Raw genomic sequence first — 16537 nt, forward strand, 5'->3', positions numbered from 1 at the left:
GAAAAGGAATATTATAATACTAACACGGGAGTTTCACATATGTAGAATTCAATGACAATTGACAACAACTATATGACAATTAACAACTATATAAAGTGGGGAGGGCAATGGGACCTATATGGCTGTAAAGTTTTATGTTCTATTTTAAGTGGCAAAATGCAAATTCTAGATATACTGTGAAAAGTATATTATAATCTTTAGGGCAATCACTTAAAAAAAAAAAAAGTAAGACAAAGAGATATAACCCATAACCCAAAACCAGTGGAGACAATAAAATGGATACTTAAAAAAGTACTCTGGAGCACCTGGGTGGCTCAGTCATTAAGCATCTGCCTTCAGCTCAGGTCATGATCCCAGGGTCCTGGCATCAAGCCCCACACTAGGCTGCCTGCTCCATGGAGAACCTGCTTCTCCCTCTCTCACTCTCCTGCTTGTGTTCCCTCTCTCGCTGTGTCTGTCTCTGTCAAATAATTTTTTTTTAAAAAGTCTTTAAAAATTTTTTTAATTTTTTTTATTTTTTAAAGATTTTAAAAAAGATTTTATTTATTTGTCAGAGAGAGAGCGAGCGAGCGCATAAGCAGGCAGAGGTGGAGAGAGAAGCAGACTCCCTGCCAAGCAAGGAGCCCGACGCGGGACTCGATCCTAGGACCCCGGGATCATGACCTGAGCCAAAGACAATAAATAAAATCTTCACAAAAAAAAAAAAAAAAAAAAACCCACAAGAAATAGATAACACATAATTAAACTCAAAGATATCAATAATTACATTAAATAATTGGTCTTAATTAAAGACAGAGAGGTGATCAAAGTAACAAAGACTCAACTGTTATCAGAAACCTATTTTGAATATAAGGATACACAGCATAAAAGTAAAACGATCATACAAACAGGAATCAGAAGAAAGCTGGAGTTGCTATAGAAGTATCTGACAAAGGAGATTTCTGAACAAGGAAAATCACCGGGTAGGGCAACATGAGATAATGAGAAAAAGGTCAATTCATCAAGATGATACAACAAATTTAAATGTATCCATACTTAACAGAGTTGCAAAATTAATAAAGTAAAAATGATCAGTATGAAAAGAAGTAAATAAAACCATTATTCTTGAAAACTGCAACTACTTTCAGTAATCCATAAAATATGTAGAAAAGCAGCAAAAAAACCCAGACTCAACCAACATTTATACAATACTATACAACAACATAAACATCTTTTCAAGTTCACAAGGCATATTCACCAAGACAGGTCATATTCTGGAACATAAAATAAATTTTAACAAATGTGAAAGAGTTAGTATCACATAGCAGACATTCTCTATGACAGAATTAAACTAGAAGTATCAGAAAGATAACTAGAAAATCTAGAAGTATTTGGAAATTAGACAACATACTAAATGACTCATGTATCAAAGAGAAAAACTTAGGGGAAATTAGAAAATATTTTGAACTAAGTAAAAATGAAAACACAACATGTAAGTATTTGTTAGCTGCAGCTAAAGTAGTACTTATAAGGAAATTTATAGTATTGATTGCCAATGATGTTAGAAAACAAGTCCCAAATCAATACTGTAAGCATCTGGGGCACCTGGATGGCTCTGTAGACCAAGCATCCAACTTTTGATTTCAGCTCAGGTCATGAGTTCAAGCCCTACACCAGGCTCCAAAATAAATAAATAAATAAATAAATAATAACAACAACAATAGTAATAAATAATGTCAGCTTCTGCCGTAAGAAACTAGAAAAGCCCATTATACCCACAGGAAACAGAAGGAAGGACATGAATAAAGACCAGAAATCAGTGAGACTGAAACAAAAATTGGAGAAAAACCACTGAAACCAGAAGATGTTCTCTGAAAAGATCAAGAAAATTGATAACTCTTTAGCAAGAACTACTAAAAAGATAAATTTGCCAATGTCTGAATTGAAAGAAACATAAAACATAAAAACATAGTAAGAAAATACTATTGTTATGGTCTGAACGTTTGGTCTTCCCAAAATTAATGTTGAAATCTTAACTCCCATAAGATGAAGCAGGGCCTTTGGTAGCTCATTAGTCCCAAGGGCTGGAGCTCTGATGAATGAGATTAGTACTTCCCCAGCCCCTTCCACCAGGTGAGGATACAAGAAGCCTACAACATGGAGGAGGGAGGACTCCCCTAACCATGCTGGCACCCTAATCACAGACTTCCAGCTTCCAGACCTATGAGAAGTTAAGTTTCTACTGTTATAAGCCACCCAGCCTATGGTATTTTGTTATAGTGTTGGGTCCCCAATGTTGGGTCCATGGTCAAAGGAGCGAGACTGATACAAAGCGGAGGGTCGAGCAAAGCTTTATTTCACGCCAAGCATCAAGAATCAAACCCACCGGTCGGGGCCCCCCTTACAGAGAGGACGACCACACCCCCTCCCTGCCTCACAGACTAACTTTTATAGAGCAAAGGCCGTGTGGTTGAGCCTGGCCACACACAGGTGGCCAACTGAACTACAATTCACCCCATAGCAGACATTCGCACTAGCCTATCACCTTGGTGAGAACTGCCCCCGCCCCAAAAAGGCGGGGCCCACACTTCATGGTAGCTAGGGAGACAGTATGCGCGCTTTACTGATTGGATGTCTCCACCTGACCCGACTCATCCCTACATTCGACTCATCCCTACATTTGGGCTGTTATCTCGACCTGACCTGACCCACCCCTGTATCTGGGCTCTGTCCTGGGACTGGTTTCCCGGTCTTGCTTTTAAATAAGTTCAACTAGTGTGGGGGGCGTGGGGGATAACAGGGTCAATTTAAGTTTTACTGCATAAACAACAAAATGGCTGTCCAACTGAGGTAGGGCCGCTCTGGCTAAACAGGCCCTTACAATAGCAGCCCAAATATATTAAGACAAAAAACTGGTACCAAGAATTGAGGCTGTGGTTGCTAAGGGATACCTAAAAAATGTGGGAGTGACTTTCAACTGGATAATGAGCAGAACCTGGAGGTACATGCTAGAAAAATTCTACAGTGCCATGAATAGATGTTAAGGGCAAATTATTCTGAAGGGTCAGAAGTGGAGAGCTGTAAGGAAAACCTCAATCCTCTTTTTTTAATTTTTTTTTTAAGACTTTATTTGAGAGAGAGAAAATGCACACACCTGAGCATGGAGCCTGGCTCTATTCCAGGACCCTGACCTGAGCGGCAGTCAGATGCTTAACTAACTGAGCCACACCCAGGTGCACCAAGCCTCAACCCTCTTAAGAGAATACCTAAGTGGTCATGAACAAAATAATGTTGGCTGAAATACAGACAACGTTAAAAAAGAGACTATAGGCCCAAACTGCAGTTGCTCATGCTAAGCACCACATCAACAAACCAAGAGTAAGACTCAATCCCTAACCTAACTGCAGTTTCAGTCTCTCCCAGAAATGTAACCTTTAACCAGTCAATCTGGAATTAACTGGTCAGCACCAATTAAAGTAATCCACTCAACAGACTCTTCCATTCTCCCTAAGAAGGTGACATTATCTGAAACAATCCACTCTTTGCTAGAAACTTCCTTTTCCTATAAAAGCCTTTAATTCTGTATAGCTCTCTGTAACCCCTTTTATCTGCTAAATGAGATACTGTCCAATTTATGAATCATTAAATAAAGCCAATAAATCTTTAAATTTGCTCAGCTGAATTTTGCTTTTTAATAATAATAAAAGCCAATCTGATAATGTCTCAGACAGAAATGAGGTGCATGCTACTGGAAAGGTGATCCTTGTTATAAGATGGCAAGGCACTTGGCTGAACCACAGTCATGTCCTAGTGTTTTGTGGAAGCTCAGAATCTGTGAGGATGAAATTGGGTATCTGAGGCCATTTCTAAGCAAAGTGTTGAAACTGTGGCTTGGCTTCTCTTGAATGCTTATAGTAAACATGGAAAAAATACCTTAAAGATGGAAATGTTCATCAAAAAGAAGTTAATTTAAAAGGTAGGAAATTCTCAGTCTGCTGTAGTGCAAAGAAATAAGAAACACATTCAGAATCAAACACTAGGAGTGTAATAAGAGACAATGGATCCTTTCATAGAAAAGAGTAAGGGTGAACATGAGATTTAATCAGCCACCCCAGCAAGAAGCAGCCAATCTGAACTGGAAGGAGACAAGAAGGAATTAAGAAAGATTGTCAAGTTTTCTTGATTGTATAGGATGAAACCAGAAAGCTACTCCACTGCAAACACAAGATATTCTTCAAGACAAGGGAAGAGGGATCCAAAAGGTGACTCAGAGATCATTAAGCCTGTTTCTCCCATTTCAGAAGAGGAGGTCATCACGTAGCTTTCAACAGCCTGGATGACTCCCACTGCAAAGCTGTGGAGGGCAGGCCAACAGAGCCACTGGTGTATTATTCCACCCTAGAAATCACTGCCTCAGGCTGTGCCCAGAAAAGCCATGGAACAAAAATATTTAAATATTTAACATTTTTAAATGGTCACACACTTGAACAGATACTTCACCAAAGATGACAGAGGTTTATCCCACTATCTCCAAGCAGAGCATTCCTACGAAACCTTTCAGAAGCCAAAATAAGATGAAGTGAAGGTATCCCCTGCTTTCTGAAAGTTCAAGTCACACCACTTTACTTTTTAAAGACCTAAATTAGTACCTATTTTCACCAAACAAAAAAAAAATCTGAAGAGGATTTTCACTCCCCGCCACCCCCACCCCGCCCGGTAAAAAAAGGTCATTACCATACTAGCATAGGTCTTAAGTGGCATAATACGAACTTTTGGAAAGAGGGGATACTGCACAAGGATGATATACAAGCACATGTGAAGATCTTCAACATCATTAGTCATTAAAGAAATGCAAATTAAAACCACAAAACGATATCACAACACAGTGAATTAAATGGCTTCAAAAGATGAGAGGTAGTAAAAAAGTGGGGAAGGGAGGGAGGGGAAAGAGGTAAAGGGGGAGAGAGAGGAAACACAAACAGTACCAGGTACCAGTGAGGATGCAAAGCAATGGGGAACTCTAACACTGCTTGTGGAGATGCAAAACAATATAGCTACGGTTTTATATAGTTACTAAGGGTAACGTTTAACAGCTTCTTATAAAGTTTAACACACATTAACCATATATGATCTCACTGAACCAGATTCAAAAGGCTACGTATGACATTCTGGACTACAAAGCATGAGGAGTGAAGAACTGTTCTGAATTTAGATTGTGGTAGTGATTACATAACTGTGTCAAATCTCAATCACACTCCCAAAAAGTGTCAATCTTACTGAATGTAAACTAAAATACATAGCAGAAAATATTCACTGCTCAGTCTTATAGTTTAAATGGACCTGTTTATACTCACATATGATTCTGTATCATCATGCAATAAATATTCACTAAGTTTTGCAGATCTTCAAATGTTGACATCTTATTATAAAAACACCAGTGCATTCATACAGCCTCTGGAAACTCTAGTGTGAAAATGGAAATGAATATCTCAGTATAATGGAAATAGTCTAGTCTTGTAGACTCCTTAAAAGGTATTTTAAGAATCTCTAGAGAACTGCTAACCTAAATATAGAAATAGTATCAGGTCAAACACCTAAAAACACATTCTTCCCCAACCAACTTTTACAAATCCATTCAGCATATCTATATATTAAATGACACTAAGTTTGTCGTATCATTTTACCAAACCATATTGTGTATGATATGTAAACTATGAGGAAAGATATAGTTTGCTGTGTGTATAGGCCATAATAAATATGACCATTTTGGGCAAGCCAGTTGTTACACTGGAAAAGGAAGGAACCAGCTAGTAATAGAAAAAAATTCTAAAGAGAAATCTCTCATGCTAAAACAAATGCAATTTTAGATTCTTTTATTGTTTAACACATAACCTGACAATTTCCTGTTTCTGATAAAAATCAGCAGAGTGACAATACCCAAGTGACTAACTCCGGAAGTTTGGTTGGGTTACAGATCTTTAGGTAAACAATGAAGGGGGGAAAATATCCCCAAATAACTAACTTCTATGTGCTGTAAGTAACTCAAAAAAGACAAGGCAATTCATAAGATTTTATTCTATTCAATGTTTTAAACCTTAGTATCTTGTAAGTAATTTTAATTGTTAAACACTCTGAGAATGAAAAAAAATGGGTAAGAATCCCATCATGGGGAAAATAAAAAATTATAGACTAGTCTGAAATAAAGACTCCTTAAGAAATCAAGCCTTTTTTGCAGGGCGCCTGGGTGGCTCAGTGGATTAAGCCTCTGCCCTGATCAGGTCATGATCCCAGGATCATGGGATCGAGCCCCCCATCGGGCTCCCTGCTCCGTGAGGAGCCTGCTTCCCCTCCCCCTCTCTCTGCCTGCCTCTCTGCCTACTTGTAATCTCTGTGTCAAATAAATAAATAAAATCTTAAAAAAAAAAAAAAATCAAGGGGCGCCTGGGTGGCTCAGTGGATTAAAGCCTCTGCCTTTGGCTCAGGTCAGGATCAAGTTCCACATCAGGCTCTCTGCTCAGCAGGGAGCCTGCTTCTCCATCTCTCTTTGCCTGCTTCTCTGCCTATGTGTGATCTCTGTCTGTCAAATAAATAAATAAAATCTTTTTTTAAAAAATCAAGTTTTTGTTTTTGTTTTTTTAAAGATTTTATTTATTTATTTGTCAGAGAGAGAACACGCACGAGAGCACGCACCCATAACAAGCAGAATGGCAGGCAGGCAGAGGCGGGGAGAGAAGGAGGCACCCCACTGAGCAAAAAGCCAGATGCAGAACTCCATCCCAGGACCCTGGGGATCATGACCCAAGCTGAAGGCAGTGGCTTAACCAACTGAGCCACCCAGGCATCCCAAGCCTTTTTTGTTTTTTTAAAGAATAGGTCAAATAAAACACCCCCTTATTCTATTTATTTTTAGAAATAGCCTTTGGAAAATCCAATATAAGCAAACACAAAATACAACACAGGCAAAAGTCCCGTGCATTATCAAAATTAATCATTTATTCATTTGACAAAATGTTTACTGAGTAGTTATAGACTAGGAGGACATACAGTGAAGGCCTGAAAGTAAAGAAAGACGTATCAAGCAAAACATGATCTCAAAAAATATCAACTGCAGGGGCCCGTGGCTAAGTTGGTTAAGTGGCTGGCTCTTGATATCAGCTCTGGTCATAATCTTAGCATCCTGGGTTTGAGCCCCTTACAGGGCTCCCTGCGCAGTGGGGAGTCTGCTTCAGGATTCTCTCTCCTTCTGCCCCTCCCCCCTAAAATAAATCTTCAAAAAATATCAACTGTAATTCTATTTCTCAACAACTTATTTAATTAATGCCCTACAATACATAAAGCATTACTCCCTATATGATTATTTCGTCAGGTATCACAAAATTTTACTTAGTACTCTGAATTACAATAATCTGTACCAAGATCACCTTAAGAACATTATCACCGTTCTAGGGGCGCCTGGGTGGCTCAGGTCAAAATTCAGGTCAAAATTCAGGTTAAAATTCTGCCTTCAGCTCAGGGTCCTGGGACTGAGCCCGGCATCCGGATCTCTGCTTAGCAGGGAGCCTGCTTCCCCTTCTCCCTCTGCTTGCCTCTCTGCCTACTTGTGATCTCTGTCAGTCAAATAAATAAAATCTTTTAAAAAAAGGAACATACTACCATTCTATAATCTGAAGAATATTACATTTTATATAATCTAAAGAAGCAGCCATATGTTATTACTAATGTAAAAAGAATATAATACTATTGCTAAAACTGCTAAATGATGAGCAATTATGGTATAAACCATCTATGAAAAAATAAAATAATGAAGAATTTAACGTCATAATTAATACCACAACTGTAAACCATTAACTGATTTAATCCTTATTGTACTACTAGTCACCTAAACACGAATGGGTGGATGATTGACTGTACTCATTTTTTTTTTCTTAAAGATTTTATTTATTTGAGAGTGAAAGCAAATTGAATGAGCAGGTAGAGTGGCAGAGAAAGAGGAAGAAGCAGACTCCCTGCTGAGCAGGGAGCCCAATGCAGGACTCAATCCCAGGGCCCTGGGATCATGATTTGAGCTGAAGGCAGACATTTAACCAACTGGGCCACCCAGGTGTCTCTGTAGTTCGTTTTTAATGTATTATTTTTACAACTGTGGTACATAATATGGTCTGAATTTTTTCCCCTACAAAATTCAGATGCTGACATCTATCCTCTAGTACCTCAGAACGTGACTCTGTCTTTAAGGAGGTAATTAAATAAAATGAAGTCATCAGGGTAGGCCCTAACCCAGTACGATTAGTGTCTTTGTAAGAAAAGGTGATTAGAACACAGACACACTCTGTGGGAAGACCATATGAAGATCCTGGGAGAAGACAACCATCTATATTATGTCAAAGACAGAGGCCCTCAGAAGAAACCAACCTTGATGACAACTTGACCTTAGACTCCAGCAACCACAATTTTGAGACAATAAATTTCTGTTAAGCCACCCAGTCCATGATAGTTTGTCATGGCAGTCCTATCTAACTAATAGAATACAAATAAAATTTACCATCTGAACCATTTTTAGTGTCGAATTCAGCGGCATTAAGTACATTCACAATATTGTACAAAAAGTTTAGTGATTACTTCTTGAGGCAAGGGGGTAGAAAAAGGAAAGCAAAGAACTGCTGTTTTTGTTATTAGGCCTTTTAGCACTATTTGAAACTTTAATCGAATTTCAAGTATTACTTTGATAATTCAAAAAATTAATTTGGAAAACCTCACTGATCCCTTGAAAATCAAAACTAAGTCAATCAAAATGTTAAAATAGCTAGCTGACTTTTAAGCTATACCAGTATCCATTTTCCCTTCTTTTCATAACAGTACCTCAACTTTCTCTTCAGAAACTATCCCCTTCATCCCCAATCCTAATTCTATTTTGACATTCTTGAGGTGGAGTTCCAAGAATTCAGGAGTAGTTTATGCAATTCACACATGGCCAATAATATTAAATTCCCTTAATTCTTGTGACTAGCGACGAATGGGCTTAAAACTCAAGTGGTTCATTCAGAAAGACTCCTGGGATGCATACAGGGGTTATTGGAAAGGTACTTACTCTTTCCCCAAAAGACTTAAACCTGAGAGCTAAGTAAATGGCACCATATAGAACCTGGACGGTGAGAGGGCCACAGAGATGGGAGTCCATTTTTTCAGCCTCCAAATCTAATTTTCGTCAACCCAGAACCTATCTCGGGATATTTCATTTCATAAACTAAAATTACTTTTCTGTTAAAACAAACAAATAGGGTCAATATATGATAACAGGCACCTGAACAGACAGTATCAAATTTATTTTTTTTGAAGTTTATTTAAGTAATCTCTATACCCAACATGGGGCCCCAACTCAAATCCAAGAGTTGCAAGCTCTTCCAACTCAGTCAGCCAGACACCCCTAGAGTAACAAATTTAAAAGAAAAAAGAGGGAGGAGTCAAGATGGCTGAGAAGTAGCAGGCTGAGACTACTTCAGCTAGCCGGAGATCAGCTAGAAAGCTTATCTGAAGATTGCAAACACCTGAAAATCCAACAGCAGATCGAAGAGAAGAACAACAGCAATTCTGGAAACAGAAAAACAACCACTTTCTGAAAGTGTCTCTCACAGTACCTCACATCTACTTTGTGTTCAATAAATATTTGCTGAATGAATGTAAAAAAAAAAAAAAAAAAAAAGAGAACTCTAAAAGAAAGACTTCACATATAAGAAAAATGTGAAAACAATGATAAAAAAATGATGGATATTGAGGAAACCCAAATACTAGCAAGTAAAGATATTTCCAAATTTAACAACTGTGTGTATGTGGTTAAACTCTGGAACGGGTTTAATGTAGCCAAACTGAACACTATGTGGAGCTTATAAACAACAAAATAACTGATTTTACCAAGCTTTCAACTTATTTATTATTTATCTTTGGGCCCTACTGTGTACGAGGCAGAGTATGAGCTAACCAGCTTACAAAGCTGTATCTGTCCTGACAGAGCTTAGAGGCTAGTGGGAAAAGTTCTATTTCTTGCTAATACAACTTCATCTGTAATGCTGACTTCAACTTATTCTGCTCCCATCAGCATGCCAACTGCATCTGTAAACTAGATCCAATATACTGCTACTTTTTATATATGTTTAGCTACCTCTGATTGAGCCAATAAAACCACCCATTTTTTTACTTTATAAACTCTTAGTTCCCAGAATCCACCTATTTTAAATTGTAATATAAAAACAAATGTCCTGTCTTGAACTCCAAAGGCCTAAAGAACAAATAATATAATGGTCCTAAGGAGGCAAGGTAGGCACCAGGTATAAAAAGGACAATTCCAGATAGGCAGCACAACTTTATACCCATTAGTTCTAAGACAAAGGCTGGACTTTCTGGTTTTATTCTCCTTACAGGGTAATGCCAAAAAAGGAAACCACTAATATTCGGAGGACATCTTGTATACTTCATGTGTCATCCATTTAAGTTCTGGGAAATACAAATTATCCTCCTGACACATGGAGGGTTTTATTTAGCCTAGACAACCTCTAACCCCTAAGTGCTGGGGGTAAATACCCTCATAAATAAACATGTCCTTTACTTAAGGAGAATGCAGCTCAACTAGGTAACTGTACTCTCAAAACCGAAATGGAAGTCAGAAACTAGAAAAAAAGGTCATGACAGTAAAAGCAGATTTGGGTTTTTGGGTTAATCTCTGTCTTTGCTACTATTAACCTCCAAATTGTTTCCATTATTTGGCTGTGTGAGCTGTAAAGGCAAAGGAATGAGAGTTATGTCTAGATTGTCTAACTCGCCAGCCAAGCTGAGAGAACCCCCAAGAGGCTGTGGATGAAAACAGCTTTAAAAGCACATAGGAGGGCGCCTGGCTGGCTCAGTGGGTTGGGCCTCTGCCTTCAGCTCAGTTCATGATCCCAGGGATTGAGGCCCACATCAGGCTCTCCCCTCAGCAGGGAGCCTGCTTCCCCCTCTCTCTCTGCCTGCCTCTCTGCCTACTTATGATCTCTCTCTCTCTCTCTGTCAAATAAATAAATAAATAAATAAAATCTTAAAAAAAAAAAAAGGGCACAGAGGAAACTAAAGCCTCTGAGATCTGATTGAAGGGGGAAAAAAAAAAGAAAAGAGTACAGGAACCAATCCTGGCCTAAAGATAGAGCACCCCACACTGTTCTCACAAAAAGTGAAGTAATGCTTCACAGGTACTTGCCAACTGCCAGATTACCATACACGGAGGGCTAGGTCTTGAGGGATAATTCTCTTCCACCATCATCACTCCATCTAGCTTCCTCAGGCTATCCTTAATTTGCAGGGCTAGGAGGTATCTCCTGTAACTATCTGACATTTTAAACCATCTTCAAATATTACTCTGATAAATAAAGATCTTGCAAGTGCAGGGTCTGCATCTAAGAATGACAACCTCCTTCAATTTTGTACCCTAGGCAACTTGCTGTCTCACTCTAGTCCCAGCCCTGCTTTACTGTTCCAATAGATAAAATATGCTTAACAAACTGGGATTGCCATTAAACTGCCTTGCTATTAACTCTGAGTCAGGGAATGTCATATTAACTAAAACTCTATTTTCTTATTTGTAAAATGAGAGAACTGAATCAGATTATATCAAGAAAGTCTCTTGAGTTACATCAAAACTACAATCAAAATTAAAAATATCTCCTCAAATTATCTGGACTAAATAAAACCAGATTTGTACTGTGTTTTCTGATTTTTTTCATCATCTTAATCCTTTGCTGTTCCAGTTGTTACTCTTTAATAGACTCTAATTACTGTATCTCTTAAAAGTGTTGCTCCAAGTTGTACATATTTCCAAAAGAAAACACAAAGCATAGGGGACAGTGGAACTATCATTTCCCTATGCCATACAGTATAAATAAGGCTTAGATTATATCATTACTCAGCAACCATATTCTCCTAACATATATATGCTAAACTTGTGGTAACCTGAACTCTCAGACATATTTAATATGCAATTAATCATAACATTGGAGTTATTTTTCACCTTAACTGCTATGCTTAAATCTATTTCCCCCTCTTACCCTCCATGTTATTGACTTCCTGTTACCTTTTGGCTTATGCATGCAATAGGACCCACGGGAGTTACCAGGAACCAGTACACTATTACTTAAAATTCCTAGGTATGAAAATGCTTTCTGAAGTACTGTACTTATCCATCTCACAGGCACCTCACACTTAACTACATTTCCCTTAGGAGTTTCTGCTTCTGTATTCTATAATTTAGAAAACACTATTACCATTAATTAATACAGTTATCTGGATTAATGAACGTCTACTCAGTCAATCCCATCATTTCAAGTCATGTCCTTTTCACCTCCTTCATAGGACTCAAATGAATCCATGTATCTCCATTCTCACTACCACTGCCTTAGTAGTAGTAACGGAAGCAACTGCCTCTTAAGGGGTCTCTCCATTTCCAGTCTCACACTCTTCCAGTCTTCAAGTTGGAAGCATTTAGTTTTCTTCTTAGGGAGAAAAAAAAAAAAAAGGGATCAGAAACAAGAATCCCTCCTTCAAGTATTTGCTATCTAAACTTGAAAACGAAGTAAAAGGTCTCAAACGTATTTGCTTTGAGGTTTAATCTGGAAAATAATGGGAAAAAGATTAAGAAGTCTTCAAAACTATAATGAATCTTTCGTAAAGTTATGAGATTCTGGGAAATGGTGGAGTAGGAAGCACTAAGAATCTGTCTCTTCACCTAGACAACAACTGTACTTGCAGAATCTGTCTGACTGAACTATTTCAGAACTCTGGAGTCTACTCCAAGGCTTGAAACTTCCAGAGAAGTCTTGGACTATAAATTTTAGTTAATTTCAGCTCTTAACTCAGCAAGGGCTACACATCTTCCACTCCCCAGGCACATGCCAGGTAGCTGTACATTAGTTTGAAGAGTGGCTTGCAGGAGTTAAGGTGAGAGTAAGAATCCTGTCATGAAAATATCAGGGATCTATGTACTGACAGCTGCATGATGCATCTGATCACTGAGGTGCTGACAAAGAGGCAGTCACTGATGTGTGTACACACACACACACACACACACATTATGTAAGCCCCCCCCATCCCTCAGGCTGAGGGAAACCTAAAGAGCTGGTGTCTTTTTTAAATTTCTCCTTTCAGGAGCTAGATAATAAAGGACTAGTAATAAGGGGATTAAGAAAATCAACACAACACATATCCAGAAAAAGGCACAAGCTCAGTGAAGAGCTGAGGAAAGCTTATACCTCAAAGTGATTCCTGGCAAAGAGACAGCCAAGACAATAAAAACAAAAACCCAGCAAAACCTGCGGCAGAAGGACAATCTGATTTTCAGATTTATCGTATTATTAGATTCAAGTATGCAGTTTTCAAAACCAAAGACAGAAACAAAGACACACACACACACACACACACACACACACAGGATTACAAAGAAACAGGACTGTGTGGCCCATTCAAAGGGAAAAACCAACAGTAACCATCCTGGAGAAAGAAGAGCTAACAAACCCACTAAACAAAGACTTTAAAACAAATATCTTAAAGATACTCAAATAACTAAAGAAAGATGTGGAGAAAGTAAAGAAAATGATGTATGAACAGAATAGTAGTATCTGCAGAAATAGAAAACCTAAAAAATTCTCCAGCTGAAAGGTACAATGACAAAAATGAAAAATTCATCAGAGGGATTTAAAGGCAGATTTGAACAGGTAAAAGAGGGAATCAGCATGGAGACAGGGCAACTGAAATTATCGAGCCTGAAGAACACAAAGAAAATGACTTAAAAAAAGTAAACAGAGAATAGGATCTGTGGGATACTAAGAAAAGAACCAGCAGATGCCTTGTGGGAGTCTGAGAAGGAAAAGAGGGAGACTAAAGGGCCAAAGAGATTATTTGAAGAATCATGGCTAAATCCCAAATCTGATGAAGTACAGGCATTTAAACATCCAAGAAGCTAGGGGCACCTGGTTGGCAAGGTCAGTGGAGCATGGGACTCTAGATCTCTGGCTGTGAGCCTGAGTTTTATTTAAAAAAAAAAAAAAAAAAAAATCAAAGAAGCTCAACAAACTCCAAGCAGGATAAACTCAGAAATCTATACTGAGATAAACTATAAATGAAAACACAGAAAGACAAAGAGAATCCTGAAAGCAACAAGAGTAAAGTGAATCATTACACACAAGGGATCCTCAATAAGATCACCAAGAAATTTCTCATTAGAAATTAGAGGATAGGGGCACCTAGGTGGGTCAGTTGTTAAGTGTCTGCCTTCAGCTCAAGTCATGATCCCAGGGTCCTGGGATCAAGTGGGAAGCCTGCTTCTCCCTCTCTCACTCTCCCTGCTTGTGTTCCCTCTCGCTGTATCTCTCTCTGTCAAATAAGTAAATAAAATCTTAAAAAAAAAAAAAAGAAAGAAAGAAAGAAAGAAGAGAAATTGGAGGACAGAAGACAGTCCAGTGGACCCTTGAACAACTCAGGGATTGGGGCCCTGATCCCTACACAGTCAAAAGCCCATGTACAACTTCTGACACCCCCAAAACTTAACAACTAACAGTTTACTCCTGATCAGAAGCCTATCAGTAACAGTTGATTAACACATAGTTTGTATATTACATACCATATTCTTAAAATAAACTAAACTAGATGAAAGAAAATGTTATTTTAAAAAATCATAAGGGAGGGCAAGGCGCCTAGGGGCCTGAGTCTGTTAAACATCCGACTCTTGATTTTGTCTTAGGTCATGATCTCGGGCTTGTGAGTTGGAACTCTTGTGCCAGGCTCCACACCAGCTTATGATTCTCTCTCTCCCTCTTCCTCTGCTCTTACCCCACTCTCTCGTTCTTAAATAAATAAATAAATAAAATAAGGAAGAGAAAATACATTTACAGTACTGTACTATAAAAATATCTGCATATAAGCTGACACACATAATTCAAAACTATGTTGTTCAAGGTCACCTATAGGTTGACATATTCAAAATACTGGAAGAAGAAAACAGTCACCTAAAACCCAATTTTCAATAAAACTGGACTTCAAAAGTGAGGGAAGAAATTAAGACATTCCCAGACAAGCAGAGGAAGTTTGTTACTACCAGACCTGCACTGCAAAATATGTAAAGGAAGTACTTCCTGAGTTGAAATGAAAGGATACTAGACAATAATTCAAAATCATATTAAGAAATAAAGATCTCAATAAAGGTAAACACATGAGTATAAAAGATGGAATTACCGAAAATTCAGTTTGTAACTCTGTTTTTTTGTTCTCTATATGACTTAAAACACTAATAAACAACTTTTAAAAACACTTATTAGTCTAAAATGACTATTATTGTACACACTTTGCTTTCTATACAATGTAAGAGACTAATGTATTAAAAATAGCAATTACTGGGTGGCCTGTGTAGCCTTGATGGCTCAGGTGACTGAGCAATCAGGCTCTTAATTTTGGCTCAGGTCATGATCTCAGGACTCTGAGATCAAGCCCTGCAACAGGCTTCACACTAGGCACAGAGTCTATTTGTCCCTCTCCCTCTGCTCACCCCCAACCCACTTGCACATACACACACTCACTCTCAAATCAGTAAACAAATAAATAAAGTCTTTTAAAAAACCACACAATTACTAGTCTATATGTTTGGACAAATGAGTATTTAAAAATGTATTTCTGTAACATCAATAACTGAAAGAGGGTAAGACTGGACCTGTAGAGGAGCAAAGTTTTTCTGTTTTCTAATTTAAGCTGGTGGTACACACCTGGGGTAGGAAGAAGTCTGTCTGGAATTTAGGGTGTTTCCATGCTTGGAACTACAACGAACAGGAAATTGCAGCAACCATGGCCCAAAAAGGGCAAGGGAACTAAGGGCTCAAATCCCTTAAAAATGAAAGTCTAGAAGTCACAAGCAACCTAAAGCAGCTGCACTGCTGGCCTAGCATAAGGGAAATCTAGAATGGTTGGTGAAAGAAGGAAATGAGTCTTTATTACTGCTTCAAATCAGTTGCAGCAGCAGGTAGCACTAGCATGCACCACTAACCCTTATTTCTGTGGAAGAGCCGGCAGTGACTCAATGATGGATTACTGTGGGGTCCAAGCAGATCTGAGCAGAGAAAGAAGTAGATTTGTAGTAATTTGCTAAACAGCAGTAGGAGACTAATAAAGCTAGAATCAAAGGCAAGGCCAACAGCAAGAGGTAGATTCTATCAGAAATCTCTTATACTCCATCCTCATGCTGTCCATCTGTCCTTTGATGCTAGCTTTAACAGTAGTTTCCTACTGCTGGGTAACAAATTGACACATATTTAGAGGCTTAGAACAACACAAATCTGTTATCTTAAAGTTCTAGAGATAAGAATTTCAAAACACGTTTTATAGAACTAAAATCAAAGCCTGCATTCTTTTGGGAGCTCCAGAGGAAAATCCATTCCTTATCATTCCAACCTCTAGAGGCTGCTCCTATCCCTTGGCCCCTGCCGTATCAAGACCTCTGCTTCCATTATCATATCTCTTTCTTGGACTGACATTCTTGCCTACCTCTTATAAAATA

General features: G+C 38.4%; 1 protein-coding gene across 3 annotated transcripts in view; it reads right to left on the bottom strand.

The window, feature by feature from the left end:
• NCK1 (NCK adaptor protein 1) overlaps positions 1-16537 on the bottom strand; it is an 80284-nt gene that overhangs the window by 40743 nt on the left and 23004 nt on the right. The window contains exon 2 of one of the 3 annotated variants that reach the window (XM_004762449.3): positions 5334-5442. The exons of the other annotated variants lie outside the window; for them this stretch is intronic. The gene's annotated coding sequence lies outside the window, so the exon portion shown is untranslated. The remainder of the gene's footprint in view (positions 1-5333; positions 5443-16537) is intronic. 3 annotated transcript variants of the gene reach the window in all.

The sequence above is a fragment of the Mustela putorius genome, unplaced genomic scaffold, assembly GCF_011764305.1.
Source record: "Mustela putorius furo isolate JIRA1106 unplaced genomic scaffold, ASM1176430v1.1 tig00003834_pilon_pilon_pilon, whole genome shotgun sequence".
Lineage (NCBI taxonomy): Eukaryota > Metazoa > Chordata > Mammalia > Carnivora > Mustelidae > Mustela > Mustela putorius.